Genomic DNA, 18771 nt, shown 5'->3' on the forward strand with positions numbered 1-18771 from the left:
TGTCACAGTTTCCTAAAACGGGGACAGTGTGGCGAGGGCTGACCAAGAAGTGCTGACGCCTTTGACCCCCGAAGGAGCGGGCAGGAGTGAGACCAGGCGCAGCAGCGGGCAGGTGGGCACCACAGTCCCGAGGCCAGGCAGGCTCCTCCCGAGGAGTCTATCTCCCAGCCGGAACGGAGGCTGGTTCACTGGTCGGGAACAATGGAGGCTGGTGGGGCCACGGCACCCCCTGCGTCACAGCTGACGTCAGCCCCCCTGTGACCACCAGGGCGCCCCTGGCAACTTCAGAGCGTCCGTGGGGTGCCTGGGAGGGGCTGCCCGGGGAGGAGGGGGCGGGCGGGAGGGCCTGGGCTCGGGGCTGCCCCTGGCTCCGTCACTCATGAGGCCGGGACGGGGACGGCCACTTCACTGTGGCTGCCCGGGCAGGCCCCAGCCTGGACCAGCCTGGATCTGTGTGTCGAACGCTGCCCGGCCCAGCCCCCACGGCCTGGGACGAACCTGGAAAGCACTCCAGATTCCCGCACGATTACGTGCTGCTTGGGGCAAGGAATGCACATTCCAGAACATTCCAGAACAAATGCGGTCAGCAGGCGGGAGGCAGGTCTAGCAGCAGGAGGCCACGGCGGCCAGGGTGGCCTCCCCACCCTGCTGGTCGGGGTCTGGCCCTGACCTGCACACTGCACCCCACCCCACCCCCAACAGGCGCTGTGTGTAAGCAGGGAGTCCTTCCGGGTCAAGGGCCAGGCCTAAGCAGGGGGTGTGTGGGCGCCTGCTTTGGGCTGGGAACCTGAACACAAGGGTCTCCAGATGTCCCTCTACAGGTCCCGAAACCCTTTCTGCCCACATCCCCTGAGAAGGTCACAGCCGGGCACGCCCAGACACCCAGAGACACACCCTGGCACCCCATTGTCCCTTCTGAGGGGACACAGAGTCGCGGCTCGTGGAGACGCCGCCTGCGGCCAGCGAGCTCCGTGCCCTCAGCCAACCTCCCTCCAAAGATGATGGGGAAGGAGAAATATTCATATGTTCCGCCCTAATCAAATCTGGGTGATTCCACGAGAAACCTGCCCGTAATTTCATCAGCATTAAAGGATTACAATAGCAACAAATTAAACCAACAGGCAGGAATTTAGTTGCTCAAGAGGAAAATGTAGCCTGATTTAGAAACGGATGTTACAGTTTATTAACCAATCTAAATTAATTCAATTTTGAGCCTCTGTTAAATATACATTAGGACATACGACCAACTGCAGGGCTGGCGGGGAGAGGCGGGGACGGCGGGCAGGGCGGCGCATGGAGCTGGGCTGCTGGACACCACCCTCCTCCTGGGCACTTCACACACACTCAGCCGGGCCGGGCCCCGGGCACTCGCTGCCTCAGTGTCTGACCCTCTGGACTCTGCAGGCTTCAAGCAGGGAAGGGTCCAGGGGGCCCAGCCAGCGGGGAGGAAGCGCCTGTCCCCCCTTCGGAGTCCAGCGCCTGGTGTGAGACTTGGTTCCCTGGAATCGGGGGTGACCCGCGGCGACCCCAGGGTTCCACCCGCTGCCGCCCCCTGGCAGAGCCCTGGGAAGACCAGCCAAGGCGATGCTCCAGACTCTGAACCTGCCCACCCCCGCGCCGGAGAGGGGCTACAGCTGGGCCTTCCGGTCAAGGAGCTGTGATACAACATCGGAGCCTCCGGATGTCGTCGTGCCCCAGAGACAGGGGCGTCTCCACGTGCCCTGATTTTTCGGTGGATGGTGAGTGGCCCTTCTGAGGGTTGAGCACTGGCCCCTGCCATATTTGGGTATTTTGAATTCCTGTGCCCAGACCACGCCTGACCGGCTTTAGCTCTCTCCTTCCCAGAAATAAGGGCCGCCTTGGACCTCCCTTCACACAGAGGCCCAGCTTACCCTAGCCTCCAAACCCTGAGTGTGGGTCCGGCACCCGTGAATGTCCTCACCCTGCTCTCACGCTGCAGGTGCCACACGTGGCCAGCAGCGCATTACTCTGACAGGCCACATTCCCTGCTCGGATCACCGGCCCCGGGCTGGAGCCATCACTCACACCAGGTTGTGGAAGCTGCCACAGGCCCAGGGGAGGAAGGAGGGCTTTCAAAGATCTTCCACCACAATTGCTGCTATTTTAATTCTCTCAAGAGCCTGCTACAATCACTGTTCAAATTACAACACAGAGCCGAAGCGTGCCAGCCCGGTGGGCCCCCGCCCGCCCCGGGTCAGGATCTCAAGCCAGCCCTGCCCAGGCCTCAAACATACAGTGTCCAGACGCTTCTGATCTACCCTGCAACACTCAAAAGAGATTCAGAGGGCCGCGCCCCGGGGGGAATATCCCTTACCTCGTAGATCGCACATGCCCATCCCGAGACCGGGCAGCCTCTGGCTGCTCACCCACAGTCCTGACAGGAAGCACCTTCGTCCAGCTGCCAGGGAACCGCACACTCTGTCCCACTGCGCTCCTTAATACCCAACTCAGCGGGCACTCTCCAATCCTAGGCTCAAGAGGGAAAAAAATGGGCATTTACGGAGTGTCTGCCCTGACGCCTTAATCACCTCATCCCATTCTGTCTGCATGGGGCATCCTTCCTATCTTATGGCTTAAGCTCAGAGAGGTTGTGGAACTTGCCTGAGGCCACACAGTTCTCAAAAGAGAAGCAGGATGGGGGCTGGAGCAATAGCACAGTGGAGAGGGCCTTTGCCTTGCACACGGCCCACCCCCAGGGTTCTATCCCCAGCATCCCATATGGTCCCCTGAGGATCGCCTGGAGTAATTCCTGAATGCAGAGCCAGGAGTAAGCCCTGAGCATTGCTGGGTGTGAACCAGAGAGAGAGAGAGAGAGAGAGAGAGAGAGAGAGAGAGAGAGAGAGAGAAGCAGGATGTAAGTCCCCTTGGCAGAGAGCAGCCCTCGGCCAGGGCCCTGGGGTCCTCCCGCCAGTTGTTTTTCTAAGGCATCTGGGGATGCGGTCACATAAGAGACGACAATAATAAGCCAGACCTTAGGTTCTAAAGCAAACGGCAGGAAACAGCGGGGAGGATCGTGGGGACAATCAAGCCGAGCTTGGCAGTGGGCACGGTGGCCCGACGGAGAAGAACGAGGCACTTCCAGAAACAGGCGCCTCTCTCCAGCACGCTTGTCCAATCCGCACCCTGCTCTGCAGCTTCGGGGCACGACTGTCCAATGGGAATTCAACCCGCACTCTGCGCTGCCCAAATTGTCCAATCAGCGCTCACTCGTGCAGCGTCAGCCAATGGGAATCCGATCCGTGCCCTACTCTGCAGCTACATGGCATGACTGTCCAATCGGTGGGCACTTGTGCAGCGTCAGCCAATGGGAAGTCAAGCGTGCCCTACCGCTACGTGGCATGACTGTCCAATCAGCGAGCACTCCTGCAGCGTCAGCCAATGAGAGGCCGTGTTCAGACCTGGGTGACCTGGGGGTGGGAGGAAGGCGCGGCTTTCGGAGGATGCCCTACAGAATGGTACCCTAGCAGGCCCCTTGCTGCAGGGGCGTGGGGGCGTGAGGGGGAGGGAGCTTGGCGCTGGTACGGGCGGGCGTGCGGTAGAGGTGTTGCCGGGGGCTGGGGGCCACAAGGCTGCAGCCGGCAGGGGCAGACCCGCTGCCTGCTCGCACCCTCGAAGAGCACGCGAGGAGAGAAAGGAGGAGCGGTCGCAGCCCTGGCTGCCGAAGCTCGCACCCGCTGCCGGCTCCCGGGGGGCTGTAAGGGGCAGAAGTCTCCTTGCGTGGGGCCAGGGGTCCTGCCAGGCCTCACAGACCCGTCTGGGGGCGAGGCCCCTTCTCCTACCTGTCCCGTGCCCCTGACGCTGGAGCTCAACTGTAGCCATAAATAAAAACCCACCAATCTTCTGTGCTTGGTTCTTGCACAAAAGCTTTGCAACATGTTACTTGGACCAGAGTGTCCTTGCATATGACGCCTGGGTGCTTATGATAGGGGTCCCCTGAGAACTGACCTCAACCCTAGAAGTGGACAGCCTGGCAGTGCCCGCGGGAGGGCTGCCGCTGAGTCCGGGGTCCCAGTGGATTCGGGAGAGCTCAGGGCTCTTTGTCCAGTTCGCCTGCAAGGGAGCCAGGCCACCGCCCTTGGTGCTGAGCGCGTTTCTGAGCGGGAGCAGCCCTGAAGCCCCTCCCCGCCAGCTCCAGACTGGAGAACCCTCTCACGTCCTGCCTCAGTCTCCGCCTCTGCAGAACAGACACTGTGGAGAGTCACTGCAGGTCTGAGTCACCGCTGCTTGGGTGCTCGGTCAGTCCCCACAGTGCTGACCTGACCCCTGTGAGGACGGGAACCCCCAGTGCCATGCATCCTTGCTCCCCATTTCCCTTCCTGAGGCACTCAGACACTGGCAGGGAGACTGCCCACCGCTCGCTGCACTGAGATACAGCGGATACCCACCTCCCACCCCTCTCCCGGCCCCCTCCCTCTCCTCTGTGGCTGCTGGCTGGGGGTGCCACGCTGGGCCTGTTCCTGGGACCAGCCACCTTGTGTCGGGGCTCAGCTCAGGGTGCCCCTTTGGGAGCTGCCTGCAGCTGACACCTGGCTGGCAAGGGAGCAGACAGCACCGCAGCCTGAGTCATGGTGGCCAAAAGTGGGGACAGGCAGGGACCCAGTGCCATTGTGGGGCTCACCAAGGGGAAAGGCAGAGGCTGCAGACCCCAAACCACTCGGCCACAGGGCCAGCAAGTTGGACAGGGGCTGCACGCAGGACCCGGGATCCGTCCCCCGCACAGTCCCCGAGAGAGCTGAGGCCCCAGCCCAGCCCTCACACAGGTGTATCGGGGGAGGGGATCAGATCTGACATGTGCCCCAGCGGACAAATGGCAGCAGGCCAGGACCAGGAGGCCAAGGACAGTCCCAGAGGGACCCTGGAGACCGCACGAACCACAGAGGCTCTGTGACCCCGCAGTGGCCTCTCACCAGTGTGTGGGACCCTGAGCTGTGCAGGTCTGTGTCCAGCCCTGTGAGGGTGGCCAGGAATGCGCCTCAGGACACAGCCCCGAGGACTGGCACAGAAGATAGGTCCACACAGTGGGTGGACAGAACGACACAGCCCAGCCCATGTGGCCAGGCCAGCTCTTGCCTGGGCCCAGAGCCTGGCGCACCCTTCTTGCCCTGTCCATGTCTGACATCACCCGAGACAACCTGGCACTGCCCTCTCCCTGGCTCACAGCTGGGAGTGCCACAGGAACCCATTGGGGGTGACGGCTGACTCTGGCCCCAGGCGCCGGCCTCTGGCCTGGAATCTGTTGGTTGGGAGGAAGGGGAGGGCTTGGGTACCCAGGTCCTCAGGCCAGCATCCTGCCCTCTCATCCTGGGAGACTCTGCCCTGGTGTAAGTGCCAAGAGAAGGGGCACACTGCCCTGAGGCCAGCCGTGTCCAGCATAGTGCTGATGCGCAGGAACGGGGGACAGTGCGTCCTCCCAGGGACCTGGAGGGGGGCAGGGGGCGGCAGTCAGCAGGGTCCTGGCAGCAGCCCAGTGGGGGAGCTCCCCAGAGGGACCTGCTCAGGGCTCTCACAACCCAGAGAACACTTGCAGCTTCCGTCCCCTTGACCGAGCGTGGTCAGCAGCGCTTGGGCCAACAGGCAGCTCTGCAGTGTGAGCCCAGAGCTGACCCGGGGCGGGAGGCCCAGGGGACACACAAGCATCTTGGGGGCCCCCGAGATGGTTTCTGGGTCCCCAGGGCAGCAGCTTGGGGTGAGTGCGGGGGTGATGGCAGGAAGGAGTGGGGTGGAGCTGGAGGCTCTGACTTCTGGGCAGGGCAGCCCAGGAGATGCCAACGGCGGGTCACTGGCCTGCGGGAATCTGCAGCGAAGTTCTGGAGGTCTGGGTGACCCAGGGCAGCGGGGCTGAAACCAGCAGGACCGCCCAGGCCCCCAGAGCATGGGAAGAGCGGGTGGTGGACGGCTCTCAGCTTTCAGCTCCAAAGACCCAGAAGTCAGCATTAAAGGGGGGGGGGGACAGGGCAGGGCAGGGCGGGGTCCCCCCAGGACACACAGCTGTGGAAAGTTCCACCCTGGGCTGCAGCTCCCTCAGGATCCCACCCCTCCTGGTCTCCCCTGGGCACCACCCTGAGCCCCCACGCGGTGCCCTGGCCTGAGGAGCAACGGCAGGAGGCCTCCGGCTGAGCTCACCAGCAGGCGCTGGCCGAGCATTACATCAGCCGGGAAAGATTCCCGTCACTAGAACATCACGGCGCCTCCCAGCCCCCAGGCACCAAGTGTGTGTGCGTGTGTATGCGTGTAATGTGCAGCTGTGTGTGTGTGTATAATGTGTGTCTGTGTACCAGTGTGTGTGTGACGTGTGGCTGTGTGTGTGTAATGTGTGACTGTGTGCATGGCTATGTACGAGTGTGTGTATGTGATATGTGGCTGTGTGTGTGCATGTGCTGCCTGTGGCTGTGTGTGATGTGTAGCTGTGTGTGTGCATGTGGCTATGTGCGTGTGTGTAGCTGTGTGTGATGTGTGGCTGGTGCGTGCATGTGCTGTGTGTGATGTGTGGCCGTGTGGATGTGTGTGCGTGTGTGTGGCTGTGTATGATGTGTGGCTGTGTGTGTGTGTCTGTGCATGTGCATGCATGTGACTGTATGTGATGCGTGGCCGTGTGCATGCGTGTGAGTGCATGTGGCTGTGTGTGATGTGTAGCTGTGTGCGTGTGCATGTGTATGGCTGTGTGTGTGCATGTATGTGTGATGTGTGGCTGTGTGTGTTTTTGCATGTGCATATGTGTGGCTGTGTGTGATGTGTGGCTGGTATGTGCGTTGTGCGGTGTGCGCTGTGGGCCATGTGTGTTTCCCAGAGGTTGTGGGCAGCACATGGGCGCTGGCACAGCACAGGTGGGAATCGGGGAAGCCAGAGGTCTGCAACTCCGTTTTGCAGGGGAGGAAATTGGGGCATTTTCAGGGACAAAACTCAGGGAACAAGAGGCGAGACGCAGATGACAGGGGCCGGGGAAGGTTGGGAGCAGCAGGCGCGAGCTGCGAGTGCGGGTCCTTGCCACGGCAGCCAGGACACAGGAGCACTCAGCGGGGGAGCACTCACTGGGCTGTTGACAAGGAAGGGGAGGGTAGACAGAACAGGAAACTCCTGAGCACAGCAGCAGAACACACACACACACACTCACACACACATACATACACTCACATACAAACATACACACACATACACACATGCACTCACATACACACACACCCACATACGCACATACACAATACATTCACATACACACATACACTCACATACACACACGTACACACACTCACATACACACACAATACATTCACATACACACATACACATACACAATACACTCACATACACACATACACTCACATACATACATACACATACATACACACATATACAAACATACACACATACGCATACACACATACACATACACACATATACACACAGACACACACACACACAGACCCACACACAGCCCTCGGCTGGGCCTCGCCTGACTTCGGTGGCTGCTGTCAAGGTAGACGGTGAGACTGGCTGTGGCCGTGCCCACGGGCCAGGCCCCCAGGGCTGTGTCCATCATTCAATTTTGGGCAGCCCAGGAAGAGGTGCTGTCGGCTCCCCACCTCCCAGGCACTGGCAGAGACATGCCCATGGCACTGGGGCCTGTCCAGGCCTTCCCTGCGTCCCTCCCTCCCAGGCCAGCTGTGGAGCTTAAAACAGTAAAGAAGAAACTCGGTCATGGCCGGATCCTTCCTGCAAGCAAGTCAGACCCAAGCACTCAGCCAAGGAGACTTAGGGCTGCAAGAGACCAGTTCCAGGAGTCGGGTCGCTTCAGGCACGGCCGGATCCAGGGACTTGCAACGGGCGCGGGCGGGCGCTAGAGGCCAGGGTTGGGCTAAGGGCACCAGGGCGGCTGCCCCACCCTGGACCCTCCTCAGGCCACCCCTCCCTGCACTCCCCCTGCCTGGAAGCCTGCACCCTGTCCCGCATCTCACTCTCCTGCTTCTCAGCACCTCCCCCCCACCGTCTCCCACCCAGGACCCCCCAGCACCATTTCATCTGAGGCTATTCCTGGTGGTGCCCAGTGCAGTGCCAGGGAGCTCAGCTCTTAGAACATCTCCCGGGGCCGCAACAGCCCCCTGGAGCCCTTGGGGGTCCCTGTGGGGACAGCCTGTGTGAGGAAGCTGGCATGACTGGGATGCCCACCCGCCCTCCCGCAGGCTCGAAGGTCCAGCTAGGCGGGTCCCATGGTGTACAGCGGTCACGTGATCACCACCTCCTGCCGTTCCCGCGCAGGTGTCCTGCCGCGGGTCTGAACCTCAGATGGTCCAGCATGACTCAGTGTGACAGTGCTCCCCTGCCGCGAGGCCAGGGCAGTCCCAGACGCCCAGTTCCCCTCTCCTGCACAGGAACCGAGCGGTTTGCCGTCCACCTACCACTTGTCCCCACTCGGGAATGCCCGACCTGGACAGCAGATCAGGGCCACCCCCTGGCTAAGGGGCCTGGCCACCACCGGGGACCAAATCGAGGCTCCCCTGGGGGTCCCTGAGTCAAATGTAGATAATGGGCGTGCCAAGTTCCCTGGAAGGGCCCACTAAGTCCACAAGGGCTGGAGGGCTCGCTCGGGAGGGGGGACGTGTGCTGAAAGGAGGCTAAGGACCAAACAGGAAGGCCTCGTAGCATCTGTACAGCAAACCAGGACGCCCAAAAGTAGACAGAAAGAAGCAAGGTGCCTGCCACAGAGGCAGGGGGTGAGGTGGGGTGGGGGTGGGGGTGGCTGGAGGGATACTGGGGACATCGGTGGTGGAAAATGCGTACTGCTTGGAGGGATGCTCAGATCATTGTAGGACTGAAACTCAATCAGGAAGGTTTGTAACTGTGTCTCACAGTGATTCACTTTTAAAAAAAGCTGATTCCCTGCTTTCCAGCAGAACCTCCGCAGTCTTCCGCCTCCAGGCTTCTCCGCCAGTAAAAGTAACTTCCCTTTCACAGACTGACCACAGCTGACCACAGTTCCTGTTCATCAAACCACATGCAAGTGTGAGCCACCAGTGGAACACACTGGCCTCAACGTGTCAATCCTATTTTAGGGGGGTTTCCAGATCGAATCCCGAGAGCTAAGCAAAGCCCGACTTCTTTCCTCTCTCCCGTATAATTCTCCAGAAGCAAGGAGCAGCCGGAGCCAGCCTTCGTCAGAGGCAGGCAGGCAACGGGGCCCTTCTACCAGCACCCCCCTCCCGCCGCGGAACCCCTGCCTGTGCCAGGGAATCAAAAGCCCTGGGCCTCCCCCACCCACAGCTGTTGCCGCCTGCACCCTGGCGGCGTCTGGGAACTCTGCCCGGGGCCTGCAACCTGCCTTTGTCTCTCCCCTCCCAGAGCCGGGGCCAGGCGGCCCCTCTCACCCACCACGTGGGCAGGGCTTCCAGATGCCGGCTGGCACCGCCCTTCCTTCCTGGCCCACAGAAGTCTGGCTCTGGGCAGGCGGCAGCCATATGCCTAGCCCCAGGCTCGAAGCTGCCAATCACAGCTCTGCTGCTCCCTCTGCCAGCGAACGGGCCGCCCAGTCGGCCGTAAAAGGGAAGTCAGCCGGGAACTCGGAAAGACTTGACTTCCTGACAGAAGAGAAACAAAGGGACCGTCCTCACTGCCACCGCAGCCGCCGCCACCCCCAGCCCCTTTCCACCCTGCTTGAGACACCCTTGTGTGAAGAAGTGATGCCCGGAGCAGCTGCAGCTATTTTGAGACTATGAGGTGGGGGGGGAACGTTGGGGAGAGAGAGGAGAAATGAGCAATTTGGTCTCGAGGGCATCACTGAGCGACTGGACCAGGCTGGACTCAGGAGCAAAGGGCCTGACAAGAAAACCCCAGGGGGCTTTTCTGCTCGCTGCCGTGGCCCAAGCTGGCCCATGCACGTGATTGTGAGTCAGTTGTTCAAAGTCGGCTCCTGAGCTCGGCTCCAGTGCTCCTTCCCTTCAGAAGCCCCTCCAGACTCACCCCCAGGCCCTCAGCATCAGCCTCAGGCTGAGCCTGGCCGAAAGCTGGCGACTCAGGAGACACCTTCGGAGTCAGAACCTGGGTCCAGAGGAAAGCAGTGGGGACGGCTTGCTGGCCAACCCCAACTCACAGGGTGGTGTCCGGCTCGTCTGAGCCACCCAGGCCAGCCCGGGTGCTTCCTCGCTGAACCTCTCAGGTGGGGGCCACACCTCAAGGGGCCAGGGAAGGGGCACCATGGGGCTGAGAGAGGGCCCCCCAGGGTGCCGGAGCGAGGCTGTCAGGCAACCCCCACCAGGGAGCAATGCGCAGGGTCATCTGATCCAGACTTCCATGGAAAGTTCAGGAGACCTACCTGCCTTCCACGTGACTTTCTGGGGTCAGAGGTCAAAGGCCAAGAGAGTCACACACAGTCCCAGAGTCACGCACGGTTCTGGGACAAGGCACCTGCCAGGGGTCAGCCCGGGACAGGTCGGGGTCGGGCCCAGGGGGTCCAAGGTCCAAGGTCGGCCCAGCCACCGGGGATGGTGCAGTTGGACCGTGGCACCCCAGGGTGACACGGCTCATGGGGAACCAGGCACATCCGAGCCCAGCCCCTGCCCCCACGGTCCCCGCTGACCTCAAGACCCTAACCCCCAGACCTCATCCTGGGCCTCCCACGGGGCACCTGGGGTGAGGCCTGGGCTCCTCTAGCCAATCAGAGCAGGACCCACTGCTGACAGGAAGGGACAGAGAGTATCCAGTGGACACTACCGGGGGCTCCTGCCGAGTCAGCAGCTGAAAGTCTTTTCTCGGCCTTGACCTCGCCCCAAAGGGAGCTGGGCATCCAGGTCAAAGCCGGCCTGCGCCTCGGGCTCAGGAAGGACCTGTTGGCTACACTGACCCCTGGGCTCTGCCGGGGCCCAGGGACTGTCGTGGCCTGCAGCCTCCCTTTCCTGCCTCTTCCTCCATACGACCCTAGAGGTGCTGCCCTGTATAACCCAGGGCCACGTGCCCCCGGGCCTTACCTGCCCTCTCCCGCAGGGACACACGCAGCCTCCAGCATTTGGCCTCCTTCGGAAACAGAAATCGGAAAGCAAAGGAAAACCTAGTGATTCTTTCTTTTTTTTCTTTTTTTTTTTTTGCTTTTTGGGTCACACCCGGCGATGCTCAGGGGTCACTCCTGGCTCATGCACTCAGGAATTTCTCCTGGCGGTGCTCGGGGGACCATATGTGATGCTGGGAATCGAACCTGTGTCGGCCATGTTGGCTGTGTGCAAGGCAAACGCCCTACCCGCTGTGCTATCACTCCAGCCCCCCCCTTTTTTTTTTAATTTCTTGTTCTTAAAAATATTTTATTGAGGGGCTGGAGTGATAGTACAGCAGGTAGGGCGTTTGCCTTACATGCGGCTGACCCGAATTCGATTCCCAGCATCCTATATGATCCCCCAAGAACCACCAGGAGTAAATTTCTGAGTGCATGAGTCAGGAGTAACCCTTGCGCAATGCCAGGTGTGACTCAAAAAGAAAAAAAAATTATTAGAGGGGCTGGAGCAATAGCACAGTGAGTAGGGCGTTTGCCTTGCACACAGTCGACCCGAGTTCGATTCCCAGCATCCCATATGGTCCCCCGAGCACTGCCAGGAGTAATTCCTGAGTGCAGAGCCAGGAGTAACCCCTGTGCATGACCGGGTGGGACCCAAAAAGCCAAAAAAATTTTTTTTTTTATTGAGTCACCATGACATGCAGTTAGAAAGCTGATCATGGTCGGGTTTAGTCATACCCAGCACCCAACACCCGTCCCTCCACCAGGGCACATTCCCCACCACCAACGTCCCAGGTTCCCTCCCGCCACCCCCTCCACCTGCCCCCCAGCCTTTCTCTAGGGCAGAAGCTTTCCTTCTCTCCCGGACTCTCTCTGTCTCTCTCTCCCCTGGTAAATGTTTCGAGCCCCTGGATCAAGCTACACCTGAAGCCACACACTCTGCTCCCAGCTCCCGGATGGCCCTGAAGCTCCCTTTGCTTCCAGGCTGCCTTCAGATGCCCTCGGGCTTCCCCCGAGGGAGAATGAGCCTGGCTGATGTCCCCCAGCTCTGGGAATGTCGTCTGCGTGTCCGTCCCTCCTGGTCCCATCCCTGTGGCTGGAGAGTGAGGACAGGAGCCCCCGCTGTCCCCACACCAGCCTCACCTGCTCGCAACAGCCTGCGGCTGCTCTTCCCCACCGGGGCCACGACTAGAGGCCAGAGGGAGGCTCGGTAGAACACTGCAGGGGTGAAGCACTTCCGCTCTGGGGCTGTTGGCTCCCGCAGGCGGTAGGGGGCCCGCTCAGGGACAGCAGCAGCGTCCCCGTCCTGGCCCACGAGGGCCGAGGAGTCCAGGGCCGTGCAGCTGCGCTCCCCACCCCCCCAGCAACGGGATCTGAGTCATTTTTGTCGTCCAGGAAGTGCCTGCTCCGAGGAGAGTGACAGCCCCTCCCCACACACACACACCTGGGGTCACTCGGCATGGCCCAGCGGGCAGGGGCAGAGGCCTGGGACAGGAAGGGTCACCCCAAAGGCCTCCAGCCTTGGACCCTGGCACTGAGCTGCCACTTCCATTAGTCAGGTCCCCGCAGCCGCCCTGCACACACCTGCTCCTTCGGGGGGCGTCGTCTCCGCCTCTGTCACCACTGGCTGGGCCCAGCCCCTGCCAAGCCAACCCCCCTCCTCCTGCTCCCCCTGCAGCCTGCAGGCAGCGCCAGGACGCACTCTTCCCTCCCGGGATGTGGCTCCCACGTGCCGGCACCCCTGGGCCTCCCCCACTGGCTGGCCCTAGAGGCAGTGATTGTTTCATCAGCCACAATTCAGGGAAATAACCAAGGACGCCGTCGAAGGGCCAACCGCATGCCCAGCATGTGAGACCTGGGTCCACTCCAGCACCATGTGACCAGCACCAGCGGCGACTGTGCGGCCTCAGGCTCTGGGCATCTTCACTGGGGCCACCGAGGAGAAGGTTTGGACATGGGGGCAGGGTCGGGCTATGCCCAGGCTGCTGCCAAAACCCCATACTCCACCGAGTCAGCGGGACCTCCCTGACCTCTCGCTGTGTTCCCCTTGGGGCCTGACCCCATGGCAGGGCCCTCACACCTCTACCCCGGGGACGCTCAGGACACGTGACCGAGTCGTGTGGGGGTCACATTGCCGGGGGAGGGTGTGGTCAGCACCCAAGTAGAGGGAAAGTGACAGTCTGGAAGGAAAGCGACTGTCACCTCGGGGATGCCCAGCCCAGGCCTGAGGGCCAGGAGGGAAAGACATGGTGGGGCACGTGGTGGGCAGTGAGCGGGGACTCAGCCACTCCCCTGAGATGGAATGGTGGGCAGGGCAGGAGCTCCTGGGCCCGACCCTGAGGGTCACAGGGGCAGGGATGGTGCCCGTGACAGCTGGGCTGGCTGTGGGCAGCTGGGCGCTTCCGTGGCTGCCCTGCCAGCTGGCGGAGGTGAAGGGGACACTATCTGTCTTTTGCTTGTCACTGTGGCCAAGACACGTCCCACCAGGCCCGGCTCTGACTAGCAGGCTGGCTGTCCTCGGCTTGGGCCACGTGGGCAGTGTGGGGTCGACTCAGGCCAGACCTGGCCCTGGAGGGGGGTCGGGAAGGCCCCATGGTGGCCGTAGCATCCTCAGCCCCTTGGCCTGGCCCCCGTCTGGAAACTGGAAGCTGGCGGTGCCGGAGACGAGAAGAGCTGGCGCCGGTCACCCCCGCCCCCCGGTACCCCACGGCCCGGCCACAGCACCCGGGGGTTCTGGAGGTGAGCCCCGAGCTGGTTCTGCCTGCACTCGGCCCCTGCAGGGGGCCCCTGGGCGTCCCTGGGCCGGAAGAAGGCAGGGAGGCGAGAGCAGGGGTCCAGCAGTCAGGGCGGGGGGAGGGGGCAAGGGCCCTGCCCCTGGACTGACCCTGAGCTGGCCAGAAGACGGAGGTGGCCCTGGGGACGAGGACGGGAGACAGGCCCTGTGCCCCCATCCTTGGGACCGTCACAGAAAAACCCCAGCCAAGGCCACGGAGCCTTGGGGGTGGCCTCGGGCCACTGACAGGAACCGGGCGAGGCCTCCCAGCATTCACTGGAGGAGCCCCGGAAGCAAGGGTTGGCGACCCCTCGGCACAGCCACCGCCGTCCCAGGCAAGGGACCCCTCTCTGAGCAAGGGTCTCAGAGGCGCTGAGTGACCCTGAGACCAGCGCCCCAACCCCATTTCGCAGAGCTGCACGTGGGGGATGGGATAGCCAGCCCTGCCCCCCCGGGAGAAGAACCAGAACCTCCTCTCACATGCAGTGCCGGGGGCTCGTGACCGATGCGGGGTCTCATCGAAGCTCCACGAGGAGTGGCGAGACAGCACAACCCTGCACACACAAACCCTGGATTGAGCCCCGGCACCCCATAGGGTTCCCCGAGTCCCCCTCCCCCCACCAAGTGATCCCTGAGAACAGAGCCAGGAGTGACCCCTGACTCATCGGATGTGGCCTGAAAAAGCAAAGGTTCTGGAAGGGGATGGAGTCAGCCTATGGGCGCCCAGGCTGCCCTGGCATCTGGCTCTGCCTCGCCTGGTGTGTCGTGGGGGTGGGCAAGCATGAGGCACCCCAGGGGCTGATGGTGGGCCGCACCTAATCAGTTGCGGCCCGGCTGCCAACCCCAACAGGGAGAGAGGCCTTCCTCATGTGGGGCTTCGCCTCTGCTCCCCGGGGCTCAGCCGGGAGTCCTTGGTCACTGGAGACAGACACAGGTCCACGTCCCTACGGCCCTTCCCCAGTGCCCCAATCCTGAGCTCGGCTGCCGGCTGCAGGGGACACAGTGCTCCCTGAGCACAGTGGGGGCCGTGCCCATCTTCCTGGGAGATCAGCACCCCGTCCACCTCCTGGCAGGATCCAGCGGATGCAGCGGTCACGGCCTGCAGTCCCTGAGCAGAGCGGAGAGGGCCACTGCCCCCAGCCAGGGTCCGACCCAGCCTCTCCCAGTCCCACCAGGCTCCTCCCCAGGGACACAGCAGGCGCCCGGCCCTGCACTGTCCCCACCCCTGCCCGTCCCCTGGCCTGTCCCTCTTATGCTGTCCCCAGCAGCTCCTCCTGGAGACCGTCCAGGCCACAGCACTCCCAGGCCGGCCCGGGGACAGCGCGGAGGCCCACCCAGTGAGGCCTGGCCATGCTGGAGATCAGGCCCCCGCAGCGACACTTATTCCTGATGGACGCTGGGCCCGGCCATCCCAGCAGCAGCGGGTGCAACCCATGTCTCCCCGACATTATCTCTTTTTTTTCCCTTTGTGTACACATTTAGTTTTATTGTAACAAAGCAACTTGTATACTTTTTATTATATTTTCTTTGCAACTTGTATAGTTTGAAACTGAGCATCTTTCCTTTCCAAAGAAACAAAAAGAAATTTAAAAATAAAACAGGAACAAAATTACAATAGAGAATGTCAACTCCAAATAAGATCCTACAGGTTCTGCTGACTCTCCCATTGAGTGGCAGGGCTCAAGTCACCATTAGGAGAGAATTTTATTTTAAAAGTATCTCTTAGTTAAGTAGAAATCATCTGCCTCACAGGCATTGGGAGGGGTGGAGGGGGTATATTGGGGTTCTTGGTGGTGAAAAACAAGTAAGGGTGAAGGGAAAGGTGTTTGATCATTGTATGAACGAGACTTAAACCTGAAAGCTTTGTAACTCTTCCCACTGTGATTCAATAAATAAAAAAATAAATAAATAAAAATAGAATAAAAGTATCTCTTAGTTAGAATATGCAGCGTGGGGAAACGGCGCATGCAGGGCTCGCAGGCTGGCGGGACACTGAGCAGCCTCGATCAGGGCTTGAAAAAGAGGGAAACCAATGGTTACGGGCGGGGGTGGCGCCTGGGCATCCTGCCCCCGCCATGGCAAGGCTGGCACAGCTGGGGGTCCAGGTCATCAGCCGGGCGCCCACCGCCGCCCCTCGCCGTAAGCAGCCCCCGCTGCAGCCCTGCGGTGGCGTTGGGGACCTGAGCTCTGCTCAGGGGAGGGGGCAGAGAGGGGCCCCCAGACCGAGCCAGGCCCAGGGAGGGGCTTGGGCTCCTCAGGTGGGCGGCAGGGCAAGGTGAGCTCCTTGAGGCAAAGGAGCTTAGGAAGTCAGGGGCTGCCACTCCAGGCCCCTGAGGTCCCCACTGATGGGGCCCCTGAGTAGTGCGGTGGAGGCAGCCCCCTCTGAAGCCCTCAGGCCCAGACACTCAGGAAGAGTCCAGAGGGCACCCCCCCCACCCCCCCACCCCCCCGCATGTCTAGAAATGTGGTGTTGGGGCTGGGGCTGCCAAGACTCCCCCTGGGGCCAGGAAGCCCACCAGGGGGCCTGCAGGAAAGGCAGGGGGAGATGGTGATGGCGAACACGCACCCTTGGCCCTCCAGAAGCGAAGGAACATGACATTCGTGCTGCAAACAAGCGTCGGGGCGGGAGAGACACAGGAGCGCCCCCCTGAGCCGCCCAGGCCAGGAGTAAGTCCCAAGCAGTGCTGGGGTACCCTCCCCCAAGAAAACTCTAGCAAAAGCAAAGGCCGCAGGGCCCGATCCAAGAAGGGGTTCCTTCGACCTACAGAGTATTTTTTTTTAATGATTTTTATTTTTTATTTATTTTTTGCTTTTTAGGTCACACCCAGTGATGCTCAGGGGTTCCTCCTGGCTCATGCACTCAGGAGTTACTCCTGGCGGTGCTCAGGGGACCATATGGGGTGCTGGGAATTGAACCCGGGTTGGCCGCGTGCAAGGCAAACGCTCTACCCGCTGTGCCATTGCTCCAGCCCCCCACAGAGTATTTTGTTCCATGTGGAGTTTGTTGCCAATAATCTAACCTCAGGGGAGGGGCAGGGCTGGGCTGGGCTTGCCGAGCACTGCCAGGGGAGTCCCCGGCTCCTGCATCTCTGGGAAGAAGCTCCTGCGGCCAGGCCCGGGACAGCCCGGGACAGCCCGGGGCCCTGGGACCATCCAATGGCCACGACATTGGTGGGCGGCCCTCACAGCCACGCCCTGTGCCCCTCCCTCCTTGGGCCCAGGCTGGGGGGCGCCAGTCCCTCATGTCACAGCAGCTGGGGGAGGGGTACCCCCGTGTGTCCCTGGCCGGGAGCGCCTCATGCCTGCTCCGACGCGTTGGTCACTCCAAGGCTGCAGGTCATCCCTCGGATAGCAGCCCCCAGAGGCCAGGCCCAGCTGCAGGAGGGAGGCGGGGAAGGGGTCCCTGTGGGCCCGGGGTGGCCCCTCCCGTCTCGCTGCCCCCATCTGTTGGGGCCCAGCTGCGTCTTCAGACCCGTTTCCTGTGGGAACCCAGAGATCCCCGGGGACTGCAACCTGGTTCACAAGTTGGAGATGCCTCACCGTCAAGGGCTTTGGGGGACGACCGAAGCCCCTTCGAAAATCTGAGGATTAGGGCAGGAAAATGCCCGGATGCCACACAGAACCCCACCTCCTGGGGTAGAGGCTCCGGATGCTGGGCTGTGACCTCAGGTAACCCTGCGAGCCTGCAGGGGGAAGCGCAGCTCCCTGCAACCTGCGTGCGCAGCTCGCCCCCCAGTGGCCAGTTTGGGAACTGCTCAGGCGCCGGGCTGGACCACGCGGCCTGGCCACAGTCCAGAGATTTCCCAAGCCTGGAGCCAAGCGTCCACCAGGAGGGGTGGTGGGTGCGCACGTGAAGCCCCCTCCCCCCATCTCCTCTGCACCCCGGGGCAGGGAGTTAGCCCCTCGGGGAACGGAGGTGCAGAGAGGCCCCTCCTGGCCACGTGTCCACCTAGGAGCTGTGACGGGCCCTGGCCAAAGGGCTACTGCAACTGGAGTTGGGAGTCCACATTCTGAAACATTCTAGAAGGTTCTAGGGTAAGCATAGTCACTCACAGAGACAGGAATCCAGCCTCTACGCTGCAGGCCGCTTTCCTCTGAACAAAGGTTCCAAGTGGTGCCTGGAGGCGGCCGTGCCCAGTTCCGGGGGGGAAGGGCAGCGGCTGTCTCCGATAGCCAGCCTGGAAAGCAGCTTCCAGTCCCCCCGCCAGCCCCTGCAGCCAGCTCCTGCCCCGTGGGGATGCACCCAGTGAGTGGCGTTGAAGATCTGCAGGTTGGACGCCTGGGCTGGAGAGGCTTCACAGGAGTCTCCTGCAAGCACAGCGGGGCCAGTGGACCTATGGACACTGGATGGGGGCGTCCCCACCCCCCACCCGTACCCAGGGGCATGAATCTCGGCCACCCCGAGAGCAGATCGTGGGTAGGCACGGGGGTCGCCCAGGCCTTGGTGCGCGACAGCCCGAGACCCCTCCCCAACTGCTCAGAGCAGACTCACCCTCGGATCATGGGGGCGGCCGGGATCTGGGGGACAACCACGGAGGAAACCCATCACTGTGACCCTACGGCCCCGCCCAAGGCCCGGGCAGCAGCTTCACATCCATGATCGCCACACGGGAGAACACCACCCATGTCCTTCTGCACTGGACAGCGAGAGTGGTTACACTGACAGAACTTTCTGGAAGAGGAGAGCTGCAGATAAGGAGATTGCTCTGGAGCCTGGCCTGCGGCGGGCGGTGCCCACGCACTCTGTGAATCCTGGGCCGACAGTGGTCAGCTCCACCCATCAGACGAACAGCACACACGCACACAAACACACACGCACATATACATGTGCACGCACATGCATGCACACGTGCACACACATATGCACACATGGGGGTCCCCGAGGCCGCACCCAACACACGCATGCACGCACACATGTGCACACACCCACGCGCGTGTGCGCACACACACACACACACACACACACACACACACACACAAACACACACACGGTGGCCAAGCCCAG

Source organism: Sorex fumeus, unplaced genomic scaffold (genome assembly GCF_029834395.1).
Source record: "Sorex fumeus unplaced genomic scaffold, SorFum_2.1 ptg000087l, whole genome shotgun sequence".
Classification (NCBI taxonomy): Eukaryota; Metazoa; Chordata; class Mammalia; order Eulipotyphla; family Soricidae; genus Sorex; species Sorex fumeus.